Source organism: Schistocerca piceifrons, chromosome 3, assembly GCF_021461385.2.
Source record: "Schistocerca piceifrons isolate TAMUIC-IGC-003096 chromosome 3, iqSchPice1.1, whole genome shotgun sequence".
Classification (NCBI taxonomy): Eukaryota; Metazoa; Arthropoda; class Insecta; order Orthoptera; family Acrididae; genus Schistocerca; species Schistocerca piceifrons.
This window is the reverse complement of record NC_060140.1, coordinates 690,970,076-690,985,849: the sequence shown is the minus strand read 5'-3', so window position 1 is coordinate 690,985,849 and position 15,774 is coordinate 690,970,076.

Genomic DNA, 15,774 nt, shown 5'->3' with positions numbered 1-15,774 from the left:
TGGAGTATGTTCTGAAGAATTTCCTCTCTCTCTCTCACACACACAGCTCTTCAACTTTCAAAATCTCTTTCACGTTTTTTTTTTTTTTGGTCATTAGTCTTCTGACTAATTTGATATGGCCCGCCACGAATTCCTCTGCTGTCCTAACCTCTTCATCTCAGTGTAGTACTTGCAACCTACGTCCTCAATTATTTGCTGGATTTATTCCAGTCTCTGTCTTCTTCTACAGTTTTTGCCGTCTACAGCTCTCTCTAGTACCATGGAAGTCATTCCCTCATGTCTTAACAGGTGTCCTATCATCCTGTCCCTTCTCCTTATCAGTGTTTTCCACATGTCCCTTTCCTCTCCGATTCTGCTCAGAACCTCCTCTTTCCTTACCTTATCAGGCCACCTAATTTTCAACATTCGTCTGTAGCATCACATCGATTCTCTTCCGAACCTCTTTTCCCACAGCCCATGTTTCAAATGGCTCTAAGCACTATGAGACTTAACATCTGAGGTCATCAGTCCCCTAGAACTACTTAAACCTAACTAACCTAAGGACATCACACGCATCCATGCCCGAGGCAGGATTCGAACCTGCGACCGTTGCGATCGCGCCACACCGACCGGCAGCCCATGTTTCACCACCATACAATGCTGTACACCAGTCATACATTCCCAGTAATTTCTTCTTCAAATTAAGGTCGAAATTTGATATTAGTAGACTTCCCTTGGCCAGGAATGCCCTTTTTGCCATTGCTAGTCTGCTTTTGATGTCCTCCTGTTCCATCCGTCATTTGATATTTTACTGCCTAGGTAGGAGAATTTCTTAACTTCATCTACGTCATGACCATCAATCCTGATGTTAAGTTTCTCGCTGATCTCATTTCTACTACTTCTCATTGCCTTCGTCTTTCTTCGATTTACTCTTAATCCATATTCTGTGCTCATTAGATGGTTCATTCCATTCAAGAGACATTTAAGTCTTCTTCTCTTTCACTCAGGATAGCAATGTCATCAGTGAATTGTATCATTGATATACTTTCACCTTGAATTTTTATTCCACTCCTGAACCTTTCTTTTATTTCTATCATTCATTCCTTGATGTACAGATAGAATAGTAGGGGCGAAAGGCTACATCCTTGTCTTACATCCTTTTTAATACGAGCACTTCGTTCTTGGTCGTCCATTCTTATTATTCTGTCTTGGCTGTTGTACGTATTGTATATGACCTGTGTCTCCCTATAGCTTACCCCTGCTTTTTTCGGAATTTCGAACATCTTGCACCGTTTTACATTGTCGAACGCTTTTTCCAACTCGAAAAATCCTATGAACGTATCTTGATTTTTCTTTGGTCTTGCTTCCATTATTAACCGCAGCGTCAGAATTGCCTCTCTCGTGCCTTCACCTCCCTATAGCCAAACTGATCGTCATCTAGCGTTTCCTCAATTTTCTTTTCAATTCTTCTGTATATTATTCTTGTAAGCAACTTGGATGAATGAGTTGTTAAGCTGATTGTGAGAAAATTCTCGCACTTGTTAGTCCTCATGGTCTTCGGAATTGTGTGGATGATGCTTTTCCGAAAGTCAGATGGTATGTCGCCAGACGCATACGTTCTACACAGCAACGTGAATAGTCGTTTTGTTTCAACTTTCCCCAATGATTTTAGAAATTCTTATGGAATGTAATCTATCCCTTCTGCCTCATTTGATCTTAAGTCCTCCAAAGCTCTTTTAAATTTTGATTCTGTTACTGCATCCCCTATCTCTTCTAAATCGACTCCTGTTTCTTCTTATATCACATCAGACAAATCTTCCCCATCATAGAGGCTTTCAATGTATTCTTTCCACCTACCCGATCTCTCCTCTGCATTTAACAGTGGAATTCCCGTTGCACTCTTAATGTTATCATCCTAGCTTTTAATGTCACTGAAGGTTGTTTTGACTTTCCTCTATGCTGAGTCTGTCCTTCTGACAATAATTTCTTTTTCGATGTCTTCACATTTTTTCCTGCAGCGGCTCCGGTCTCGGATACTGACATAGGGCCGGGAGAGCGGTGTGCTGACCAAATGCCCCTGCATATCCGCATCCAGTGCCACCTAAGGGTTGAGGATGACACGGCGGCCAGGCGGTACCGTTGGGCCTTCAGGGCCTGTTCGGGAGGAGTTTGGTTATAGTTTTATTGCTCTTCAACTGTGCGGTCTACTGAGCTATTTCTTATGGCTGTATCTATAGCCTTAGAGAAATTCATCCGTATCTCGTCATTCCTTAGTACTTTCGTATCCCACTTCTTTGTCTATTGATTCTTCCTGACTAATGTCTTAAACTTCAGCCTACTCTTCATCACTACTATATTGTGAACTGAGCCTATATCTGCTCCTGGGTGCACATTACAATCTAGTTTCTGATTTCGGAATCTCTGTATGACCATGATGTAATCTCACTGAAATCTTCCCGTATCACCCCGCCTTTTCCAGGTACACCTTCTTCTCTTGTGATCCTTGAACTGAGTATTCGCTATTATTAGTTGAAACTTGTTACAGAACTCAGTTAGTCTTTCTCCTCTCTCATTCCTTGTCGGAAGCTCATATTCTCCTGTAACCTTTTCTTCTGCTCCTTCTCATACAACTGCATTGCAGTCCCACATGACTATTAAATTTTCATCCCTTTTTACATACTGTATTACCCTTTCAATATCCTCATACATTTTCTCTATCTCTTCATCTTCAGCTTGCGACGTCGGGATGTATACCTGAACTATCGTTGTCGATGTTGGTTTTCTGTCGATTCTGATAAGAACAACCCTATCACTGAACTGTTCACAGTAACAGACTCTCTGCCCTACCTTCCTATTCATAACGAATCCTACTCCAATTACACCATTTTCTGCTGTTGTTGATATTAACCTATACTCTTCTTGCCAGAAATACTTGTCTTCTTTCCACTTCACTTCACTGGCCCCTACTACATCCAGATTGAGCCTTTGCATTTCCCTTTTCAGATTTTCTAGTTTCCCTAGCACGCTCAAGCTTCTGGAATTCCACGCCCTGACTCGCAGAACGTTATCCTTTCGTTGATTATTCAGTCTTTTTCTCATGGCAACCTCCCCCTTGGCAGTCCCCTCCCGGAGATCCGAATGGGGGACTATTCCGGAATCTTCTGCGAATGGAGAGATCATCTTGACACTCTGTCACTTAATGGGTAAAAAAGCACATATCAAACCCCTACAAAGATTTCAACCACATTTGGTACCCATATTAGTTACGATCTGGAAACAAATACTGTGGGATAAGAGCCACCAGCCTCCTGTTGGAGTGAGGTGAGAGTGGAGAGAGAAGGTGGGAGGAGGGGATGGGAAGACAGAGAGAGGGAAGAAGGAGATGGGCAGAGATGAGAGGGGGGGGAGGAGAAGTTGGATAGAGGGAGGGAGGGGGAGATGGACAGAAAGGGGGGGAGGAGGGGTTCGAAAGAGAGTGTGTGCGAGGGGAGGTGGTAGAGGAGATGGACAGAGATGGGGGGAAAGAGGAGACTGACTAATAGACGATTGGTATAAATACATACCTACGAATTTTTTTAAAAGTAACTTTTTAACCGTAGGTAATATTATGGGGCGCAGATAGTTGAATTATAAAACTCGATGTCATATAAAGAGTTGTATCGGACATAAAGTTGTTATGTGAAAAAGTCATTTTTATTAGATTTTTTTAAACTGGCTCATAAACAGTTAGAATATGTCCATCAGCTCATCTAGTCAGTCAAAGAATCGGCCAACCTAGTGCTCGCTGCAAGCTGGTGGATTTAACTGTCATCAGCCTTGAGTTTTCATTTAATTTCACAAAAAAACATAGTAAAAGTCTTAATCCGCTTTCATTATTGTCTAATAGAACCGCTCCTTCGTTTTCTGTCGCTGTGTGTATTTCTACAAAGGTTTAAAAAGTCATATGTTCTCAAAGATATAAGCTAGCAATCCAAATGTTTACATGATCGTACAATAATGTGTCTTGATCATTACTGAATACTCTCTGAAGAAAAAAACTCGTATTATTGCCTAAATCAGGTCAGACGGCCACCCCTTGCTTCTCCCATAAAGCTTTTATTATTTCAAGATGTCTGATACTTTATGTGGCTTCTTTGGTGTTTTTTCAACCCATTTATGTCCTGATTACTACATCTTGGGCTATTAAAGAAAGACCTAAGTAAAATTATGTTTTTATGCTCTCCGTTTGCCCAGTACAGTACGAAATTGCTCTATCCGACGATACAACTCGAACTTATTGCTGTGGAACCTTAACATCCCCATTGTTATTACTTGTGCCAGGAATCTAGTTGTATCTGAAATTAAATACTCTTACTCTCTTGGCCCCGCAAACCGCAATCGGCTTTTGGTCTCTTCAAGTAGCCTCCTCCACAGCGTTCTGGCCTTGGCATTTTCTTCTCTTGCCCCAAGTTTCTGAAGATTCTTGGCAGCCTGGTCTCTCCACCTTGTTTCAGGTCTGTCTAAAGGTCTTCGCTCTTTACGTTTCTTCTCGAACACTTGCCTCAATTCTATCCCTGCTCTCTTCTGTAGACATGCCCGGCCCATCTCAGCCTCCTTACTGTTTCACTATACATCTACCTTAGCTCTTTTTTTTCTTTTTCTCTATGTCCTCCCTCAAAAACTAGTTCAAATAGCATCCGCTAGAATTTATTTTCGAAAACCTTTATCTTTCTCTCTCCATACTTATTCTCCGTATTTCGGTCCCATACAGTAGCTATAGTCTGACTGCAGTTATATACACTGAAGCACCAAAGAAACTAGTATAGGCGTCCATAGTCAAATATACAGAAGTGTAAGCAGGTAGAATATGGGGCTGTTGTCGGCAACGCTTATATAAGACAAGTGTCTGGCGCAGTTGTTAGATCGGTTACTGCTGCTACAATGGCAGGTTGCCAAGGTTTCAGAGATTGAACGTGGTGTTATAGCCGGCACACAAGTGATGGGAAACAGCATCTCCGAGGTAGCGATGAAGTGGGGATTTTCCCAAACGACCGTTTCACGAGTGTACCGTGAATATCAGGAACCCAGTAAAACATCAAATCTCCGACATCGCTGCGACCGGAAAAAAGATCCTGCAAGAACGCGACCAACGACGACTGAAGAGAATCTTTCAACGTGACAGAAGTGCAACGCATCCGCATTGCTGCAGATTGCAATGCTGGACCATCAACATGTGTCAGCGTGTGAACCATTCAACGAAATATCATCTATATGGGCTTTCGGAGCCGAAGGCTCACTTGTGCACCCTTGATGACTGCACGACACAAAGCTTTACGCCTCGCCTGATCCCGTCAACACCGACTGTTGATGACTAGGAACATGTTGCCTGGTCGGACGAGTCTCGCTTCAAACTGCATCGAGCGGATGGATGTGTACGGGTGTGGAGACAACCTCATGAGTCCATGGACCCTGCATGTCAGCAGGGGACTTTTCAAGCTGGTGGAGGCTCTGTAATGGCTTGGGGTGTGTGCAGTTGGAGTGATATGGGACCCCTGATACGCCTAGATACGACTCTGACAGGTGAGAAGCACGTAAGCATCCTGTCTGATCACGTGTGCCAGTTCATGTCCATTGTGCATTCTGATGGACTTGAGAAATTCCAGCAGGACAGTACGACATACCACACGTCCAGAATTTCTACAGAGTAGCTCCAAGAACATTCTTCTGAGTTCAAACACTTCCGCTGGCCACCAATCTCCCCAGACATGAACATTACTGAGCGTATCTGGTATGGCTTGCAACGTGCTGTTCAGAAGAGATGTCCACTCCCTCGTACTCTTACGGATTTATGGACAGCACTGCAGGATTTATGTTGTCAGTTCCCCCCCAGCACTATTTCAGACATTAGTCGAGTCAACGCGACGTTGTGTTGGGACACATTTGCGTGCTCGCGAGGACCCTACACGATATTGGGTAGATGTACCAGTTTCTTTGGCTCTTCATTGTCTATCCTTATTTTGGTTCCTTTTGATAAAAGTTTGGATGGCAATAGTTATTTGAATGAGTGTGATACTCTGAATGTCGCCTTTATCCTCGTTTACATTTCTTGTTTCTCAGCATTTCTGTTATATATTGCAACCCCCATGTATTTAAACTCTTCTGTTTCTTCAAACACGCGTCCAAAAGCGTGCATGGTTTCCTGCCTTTTTATCTCGTAATTTGTTTCTAGCCTCATGAATTCTGTTTTTTTGGCATTTACCGCTAACCCTACTTCCTTCGTTTTTTTGATATAGCTTTCTTGCCTGTATTTTCAGGTCATCTAAAGTTTTACCGATTAATGCTACATTATAATTTTTACTGCTGTACTAGTGCCGTCCTCTGCCTCACTTGTTGTATCCAGTGCTCCCTGTATTATTACACTGAACAAGAGTGGTGATATTCCATCGCCTTCCTTGACTCCTGTTTCTATGTCAAAAGCCATGGAATATTCTCCATCCACTTTCATTATTCTTTTTTAGCCTTCCAGGGTAACGTATACAATATTTTTATTCTTCTTTGGTATTTCAAACTTCTGCATTTTCTCCCACAACGTTTCTCTGTTTATGGCATTGTTGTGTACGACTTCAGACACAACGGTGAGAAGACGTTGGCTACGGAGCGGCGTGGTAACTGTCATCTTACGAAAGTTGGACAGGAGCAGGAACGATTATTGAACAAATAACACAGTAAACAGAAGTTTTACTTAACTTGTATTCCTTCAAATGTACGAAGACTCATTATAGGTGACGTAACAAGAAATAGAGTCCAGCTATTACAACAGCAACAACGATGCTGACGCACTCCTAATGAGGCAGCGCCTGTGTAGGCTCATGTAGTGATGTGGCTCCAAGCACAAGAGGATCGTCTCGCTTCTGCCGGCCTGTCTATACTGCGGCGGCAGAGGGCCCTCGAAGGACAGAGCCGCTGGAGGTACGGTTCAGCGGGCGTGCTCCGTTGGGTCCGCCAGACCCCGCACAACTACTACCGTGCTATCGGCGTCTCACGGAAAACAGTAGTTCCGTTGCTATGACGCCCATGGGGTGGTATCAATACGTGATATCACAGCCATCATGGTCTTTATTTATGTCAACAAACAATACTGCCATTGTTTCGTTGTATTTCTCACGCTTTGATATGACTTATTTCAGTACAAATATCACATCAATAGTGGGTTGATTCTTCACAAAAACTCTCGCTTCTCATCCATGATATCTTTTAAATATGGCTCCACTCTTTTCTGGAGAACCTTGCAGAACATTTTGTAGGCTGTGCTAAATAATGACATGCCACTTTAATTTCAGCACGCTTGTTTATCGCCACTTTTATGGATTGGCGTTATGAACGCTTCTTTCCACTGAGATGGCATTCTTTCTTCATTCTAAATGCCACGAGCATGAGTTACTGTACTTGTATCGCAATTGTATGTCCTCCTTTCTTAAGTACTTCAGCTGTTATTCCATCTCTCCATGGAGCAGTGTTGTTTCACTTAAACATACAATATAAATGCATTATTACATATTCGTAAAGAAAACAGAATGGTCCAGACATCAGTTCGTGCACCGAAATAGTCACTATGACAGAAAACTTGTTGCCGATCCGAAGCGCACTGCTGTTTTGATTCAAAATCGCGTGAGCGGGGGTCGAGTAGATTTCACGCTACTTTTTGCAGTGGTAATGTCACTAGTGGGCTTACGACTATCGACTTCTGCGAGCGCGCGTGAACGACCCATGCGTGAACTGTGTGCATTTCCATTATTCATTTCCTTTGTTCCGTCTGTTTTGTCGTCCGAACAAGATTGTCCCAGGGAAAAAGCATCACAGGTGCGAAGATGCGAGGTGGTGCCAGTGCCATAGAGACTGGCCACTTGTGCGAGTTCCTCCAGCACTACGGGCGGCGCTGTGGATGAAGATATCGACTTCGCCTCGGCCAATTGCTGGCCGAGTACAATCCGCCAATGACCGGAAGCCTACTTTGAAGAAAGAAGAGCAGCTCTCGCCCACTTGGTTATAGATCATCAAATGGCTCTGAGCACTATGGGTCTTAACTTCTGAGGTCATCAGTCCCCTAGAACTTAGAACTACTTAAACCTAACTAACCTAAGGACATCACACACATCCATGCCCGAGGTAGAATTCGAACCTGCGACCGTAGCGGTCGCGCGGTTCCAGACTGTAGCGCCTAGAACTGCTCGGCCACCTCGACCGGCTGTAGATCATCGTCCAGGGCTGACTTAGACAGGGAATGTCGTTTAGTGAACTCTTAGAATTGAAAAGACACTTGTTGTAAATTGAATTTGGCTATATACTTTGAAGTTTAGCTACGATTATTTGCACTTAGTCATTGAGAGACTTTTTGTATTGTATTACATTCAGTGCTGCCGACTTTAGTATTTATGTGTTATATTACATGCAGTGCTGCCGACTTCAGTATTCAACAAGTCACAAAGATAAGTAAACGTTTTTAACTCATTTTTGTGACTTTGTTACTAATTTGTCGGAGTGTTGTAGAACCTTCGTTCTCCTAGCCAGTTACCTGACTCTGGGGCATAGTCATTAGCGGTGTGCTGCATCAGAAGCCGTTTCAGGAACTCACAAAGCCGGCCTATCGTAACAAAAGTGGCAAGTCGGCCTCTACAGAAGTAGCGACAAGGCCCGTACAGAACTGGCGATGAGGGTTTACGAAAGTGGGAGTGCGCAGTATGTCGTCTCAAAGCAACGAATCGTTGAAAATGTATCACAAACGCGTCACACTTGTCATTAAATGTCACTTAATAAAGCATCAACAATGTAAGGCTTCAATAGATATTCTGATAACCAATACGCAAGGCAAAACACTGAGACCATCACGTTATCCATTACGCTACGGCTTGTAGCGTAATGGATGACGTGATGGTCTGCTGACTTAAGGATTCGCATCCTGCTTCATGCCATTTTTTTCCATCTTAGCATTGTTATATTTTGGGACCTTGTTATGAGTGTAATACAAGTATGTTCTGCAATATTCGATGTTATTTAACATTTCCATGTGATTAGAGTGCGAGGGATGAAGTAAATGTTTGGCTATTTATTTCCGAATGCTTGGTGATTTCCGAGTGCGTGTTTAGGCAGAAACCTGTCGGCAAATGAGCGGGCAGCAATAAAATTCATATTGTTATTTGTCACAAATACTTCGTTGTCTAATTCCGAATATGTGACGATTTCCGAGTATGTCGTTAGGCAAAAACCTGAGAGGACAGCTTAAATTGCTGCAAGTGAAACGACGAGTAGTTACATTCACATTCTTCCTTCTCACAAATATTTCGCACGTCACGCAACCACAAACGCGTTCCAGCAGAGTGTAATCTCCCCACGGAAAATTACCCTCTACCACGCAATAATTAATAATGGTCAACCACATGTATTTACGTTTGAAAAGTATCTGATCAGATTTTCTAGTAATATATGCGCCGACAGCTCGTCGACGTCAAGGTATTTTTCTAGTACGTTTATTCTTTGGAACAACAGAGGTACAGATATGTATGCTCCATGGTTATTATAGTGGGAGAGAGGAACAGCTTCGGAAGTATCGGTTGGAAGATTGTCGGATTGCTAAAGGAGATTTATTTACTCTTCTTCGCGCTAAAGCGAGCTAGGAAAGTTTGTGCCGCTAGCGTGATAGATAAAGAGAAAGACAAACCTGTAAAAGAAAATTACATGAGACTTGGAACCAACAGAAAACGGAACATGTACGAAAATGGATTCAATATACACTTTTCCTCAGAAATAAGGTTTGTGACCATTTTATTCTAGAGTGAATGACGAATGAGTTCTCTGTCTGAATCACTGATGATTGTCTGGGCCCTGTAATTAATTGGGAAGTTTCAGCTGTGACGAAGAGAGCCTGCAATCTCTGAGTTTTTATAAATCGCCCAAAAAGGCTTCGTCCGCATCTGAAATTTTAGATCTGTCGTAAACTGAACGAATTGTTCAAACGATCGATTTTCCCAACTGAATGCAGCGCTTAATAATAATAACAAATGTAAAGATCTTTTCCAGCAAGCCAGCCGCTGAACATTAAGACGAAGGGCTCCACCAGAGATTCTACTAGGCTGATTTCACGTAAATAATATAGTTAAACTGTACACAGATAAAGGACAGAGGGAGAGAGAGAGAGAGAGAGAGAGAGAGCGAATGAAATTCGAGAAATTACTCAGAATCCTCCATTAGCATAATTGTTTGTCTGTCTTTTCACGGATCAGCCTAATAAGAAAACACAAAGCCCTGACTTTATTGTACCGATTTATGTGTGAGGGTGAAAGAGCGATAAAGGCGACAGATACACTTCTGTACAGACAAAACATTACACCAAGTTAGCGGCAAGCTGCATTCACATAGACTTTCATCATTTACAGAGTAGAATTCATTATAAGAGTTATCGCTACAACTGAGATTCCCCTGCCACTAACATGTCCATAAACATCAACTCGGCTCTGTAGCGGTCGACAAATCGATAGCCTCGTTCCTGGTCGCCTTCAAAGCGCCACCACGTCACGATTATGTCAGTTCTCGTAAAAAGTAATGTGAAACGTCCACGACTCCGTGAGCGGTCTTCTTGCTCTATAGCACTGCAGTGGCGCTGGAATTTAGAAACAGCTCTTGTCCGAAGCAATATTAGTCGACGTTCCCGTAAACTCTCGTCTCGGACAGGACTTCACATCGCACGTAGTTTGAAAAACAGTGTAACTTAACGAATTGTTTCAAAGTTAGAGTGGAACCGAGGAAATTTCGTAATTAAATCAGCAAACGGAAACTGGTTAGAGTGTGAGCGGTGTCCGGAACGCAGGTAGGTGTGAAGGTGGTCCGTTGCAGGGCGAGCAGCGGCGCGCGTCCCGCCGTGGCCACGGGCGGCTGCCCGCCGTTAATTCGCTGATGGGCCTGCTCCCGGCCAATCAAGCTGCCCAGTGGGTCGCGTCCGGCGCGCGCGCCGCTACACCGGCCTGCGACGCACGGCGGCCCATCCATCGCTCCCAACAGTGGGCGCGACGCGCAGGGGCCGATAACGACCTGCGCACACTCGGCGCTCAGCAACGAAGCTAGATCACCGCTGCGTGTCCCTGTCACGTGCTCCGGGTTCACGTACCGGCTCACAGTTCGTCTACCAAGCGTCAAAATTTTTTACCTCATCTACGAGAGTCACTCCAAAAGAAATGCACACTATTTTTTTTTTCAATCCATCTTTTATTCTACATGTTTGAAAGTTTTACAGTGTGTAGATACATCCTTTAGGAACAATATTTTCATTTCTCCACGTAATTTCAATGCCTCTCAACTGCCTTACGCCACCTTGGAACTAGCGCCTGTATACCCGAACGGTAAAATTCTGGACCAACCTATTGGAGCCACTGTTTGGCAGCGTGCACAAGGGAGTCATCATCTTCAAACCTTGTTCCACGAAGAGAGTCTTTCAGTTTCCCAAAGAGAAGATAGTCACATGGAGCCAGGTCAGGATCGTAAGGCGGGAGTTTCAGTGTTGTCCATCCGAGTTTTGTGATCGCTTCCATGGTTTTTTGACTGGCATGTGGACGTGCATTGTCGTGCAACAGCAAAACATCCTGCTTTTGCCGATGTGGTCGAACACGACTCAGTCCAGCTTGAAGTTTCTTCAGTGTCGTCACATATGCATCAGAATTTATGGTGGTTCCACTTGGCATGATGTCCACAAGCAAGAGTCCTTCGGAATCGAAAAACACCGTAGCCATAACTTTCCCAGCAGAAGGTGTGGTTTTGAATTTTTTTTCTTGGGTGAATTTGCACGATGCCACTCCATTGATTACCTCTTCGTCTCTGGTAAAAAATGTTGGAGCCATGTTTCATCACCTGCCACAATTCTTCCAAGAAATTCATCTCCACTATTCTCGTACTGTTCCAAAAGTTCACTGCATGCCGTTTTCTTGTTTCTTTGTGAGCCACGGTCAACATCCTGAGAACCCACTTGGCACAAACCTTCTTTAACGTCAACACTTTCAGTATTGTGCAAACACTTCCTTCCCCTATCCCAACGTAGCGTGACAATTCGTTCACTGTGATGCGTCTGTCAGCAGTCACCAATTCGTTAACTCTCTGCACGTTGTCTGGAGTGTGTGCAGTACGCTGCGAGGACAATCCTCAATATTGCCGTGCCTTCTTTCATCATATAACCTGCTTGCCCAACAACTAACCGTACTGCGATCGTCAGCAGCATCCGCATACACCTTTTTCAACCTCTTGTGGATGTTTCCCACTGTCTCGTTTTCGCAGCACAGAAATTCTATGACTGGACGTTGCTTCTGACGAACGTCAAGTGTAGCAGCAATCCTGAAGACATGCTGTGACGGCGCGACTCACGGTAACAGGTCGAACTAAGTTTGAAAACAAGCGGGAAGGATGTATCTACACACTGTAAAACTTTCACACATGAAGAATGAAAACTGTATTTTTACAAAAATAGTGTGCATTTCTTTTGGAGCGACCCTCCTACAACTACCTACATACTCTCGAATCCACCATAAGGTGCATGGTGGAGGGTACCTTGTAGCACTACTAGTCATCCTCTTACCTACTCCATACGCAAATGCAGCGAATGGAAAACGACTGTCTATTTGCTTCCGTAAGAGCTCTGATTTCTATCGTCTTTGTGATCCTTACACGATACGCACGAGGTGCTGCTATGAAATGAGGGGACTTGTGCTGCCACAGAGTAAGACGCGTGCGCCAAAGATGAATGAGCAATAACTGTGAAACGTGAAGTCTTCTCACTCGAACGCGGCATCCCTGGTGTCTGTCGACAAATCAGTGTGGCCGTGGCCTTCGTTTGTGTAGGAGCTGTTGTTTTGTTCTGTCGGAAGCACGATAAGTGTAATGATACAGCAAATAAAGATTCAGATGATTCTTGGAGAAACTGCTACTGAAACCTATGTTTTATTAAAAGAAGTGTATGGCCGAGACTGCATACCACGTACGTGGGCTTTTGTGTTATTCAAGCGTTTCCAAGATCGTTCAAATGGCTCTGAGCACTATGAGACTTAACTGTTGTGGTCATCAGTCCCCTAGAACTTAGAACTAATTAAACCTAACTAACCTAAGGACATCACACACATCCATGCTCAAGGCAGGATTCAAACCTGCGACCGTAGGGGTCGCGCGGTTCCAGACTGTAGCGCCTAGAACCGCTCGGCCACTCCGGCCGGCTTCTAAGATGGCCGAAAGGACGTTGAAGATGACTTATGCACGGGAAGCCCCACAAAAAACCGATGGAGCCACCGAAAAAGTAGATAATCTCGTTCGGTATGACCGTCGGTTGAGTATTCAGTCGATTGATGAAACTGTAGGAAGTGACAAAGAATACGTAGGGCATATTTCACAGAACCAGTTTAATGTTAGAGAAGTGTTTGCGAAACTGGTGCCGCAAATTCTCAAGCTCGAACAAAAAGAAGCTCATGACAGTTTGTACTGACACTCTGAATACCATTGAAAGTGATTCTAATTTTGATTCTAATTTCTGGAAAGAATGATAACATGTCACGAATCTTGGTTTTTCACTTTTGATCCAGAAACTAAGGGCCAATCCAAGCATTGGAAGGACCCAACTCCAACGAGACCGAAAAAAGTTCGAATGAGCAAAGTAGGATTCAAAGCGATTGTGGCGTCGATAGTTACGATGCCACAACGTAGGCACTACGACAGAAGACTAGCTACGCCGACCACAGCGCCCTCTGGCCGACGCTGTGGAGCTCAGCGAGTGCCGCCTTGATTTCTGCCGATTTCATCAAGAGCAGACGGCCTGGAAATATCGCTTCTACTACCGAGTGAGCTGGTTTGCTACTGAGACTTTGCATTCGTTACGTTCAGTTGAAGTTTGGACAGCAACGAGTATTTGTTAGCTTTAAGATTATACACTGTCTACGGCTTCACACCTACGTCCTCATCCTAGCCAAAGTTATGTATGCACTTGATATTTACTTTTGTTTTTCACTCTATTAAAAGTGTTAAAGTTACATACAGTACCAAAGTGCATCACCTCTCCTGCTCCTACTCGCTTCCTTCATTCTCGACTTATATCACAGAAGCAGTTCACAGCAGCAGACCCACGCGCCGCCTATCCAGGCGGGATACAAAAGCGATGCGATATTCATGGAAATGTGTATCTTTACTAGGTTCCTGAACGTCAAAAAATTAGTCGACATCGATATCTTGAGGCTCTTGGCCAACCCCGTGAGAAAATGAGAAACAAACGATCCGAATTGTGGAAGAACGACTCATGGATTCTACATCAAGATAAAGCACCGGCTCATACCGCATTATCTATTAAGAGGTTTCTAGCGTAGTACAGCAGCCAAGTATTAGATCACCCACCTTATTCGCGTGACCTAGCACCACGTGAGTCTTATCTGTTCCCCAAAGCCAAATCTGCATTACAAGGAACAAGATTTCATTCCCGTGGAGCAGTGATAGAAAAAGCGGCAAGTGTCATCGAAGAGCTCCCAGAGGAAGACTTCCAGCAACGTGTCCATCAGTAAAAAATTCGCGTGAAGCGTTGTACGGATAGAGGACGTGAGTATATTGAGGACGACAATAACTAAATATGTTTTTGAACTAAAATATTTTGCAACAGTAGTCTCGTTATTTTATAACCACATATCATATGTCGGTGGCAGTCGTATCATTCCGCAGTCTGCCGCAAATGGTTCTCTGAACTTATCAATAGTTTTTGGCCAAAAGAACGTCGTCTACCCTCCAGAGATAACCATTTAGGCTCAAGGAGGCTAATCACAATACTCTGAGACCAAGGGATTGCCACGGGAGAGGAATTACTGGCGCGCCGTAACGAAACAGTCAGATGACTTGACACACGTCGGTCTAGGATGGACTGAAATGTCTCATGTTTTTATCAGGAATAATTCATTCGATCACTATCTGAGTCATCTTTCGTTGTCGATTAATAAACATTTAATACTAATTACGGGTGAGGCACGTGATTACAAAGATCGAGTCACACTTTCTTTGTGTTAATTTCGCTATGTTTCTTAATAATTTTACATGGCAATATGTTGTAGTTGCGTGAGCTATCTCGGTGAGCCGCGGTTGGAAGTAACCGAAGGCTCAGGCAAGGAAGGTCGGCGAGCAGGTTACCCCACCAGAGGGTGGGGGAAGGTGAGGGCGAGGAGCCGGTCCGACGCCATGTTTGATGAAATGGGTCCCCATGAATATTGATCTAAATAGGAATCTCGAACTTCAGTTAGAAGTAACTGAAACCAACATGAGCGTTAGGAGTTACTGAATGTTAAGCACATTCCAGCAAGGCTCAGATAACTATAACGCGATATGTATTCACGAATTTTACAAAATCAAAGGTTTACCCCTTACCAAAGTACTTCACATAACACGCCGGTTATTCGTTGTTGGGTTCTATCTGCTAAAGTAATGGTAGTGGCGGACACTGCTCAACGCACGTATTTCCTCAACACAAGACCATATTCAACGCGAGAATTGAAACAAACATGAGACAATATGCAAACGCAGAAAAAAACGCTCTCAAACAACACAAATTAATATACAAACATGATTAAAAAGCGTATGAAAAGTTAAAACTAAATAAAGCTGGTCTAATTGATAATAATAGCAGTTATTTGTAATAATTAGGACAGAGTCTGAAGTTAATGGGTCTGCAAAATTATGATATATATAGTAAAAAGTGGTTCAATGAACGAAACAAATTTTAATTTTAATTATTAATGTTACTGAAAAATGCAGTGGAATGTT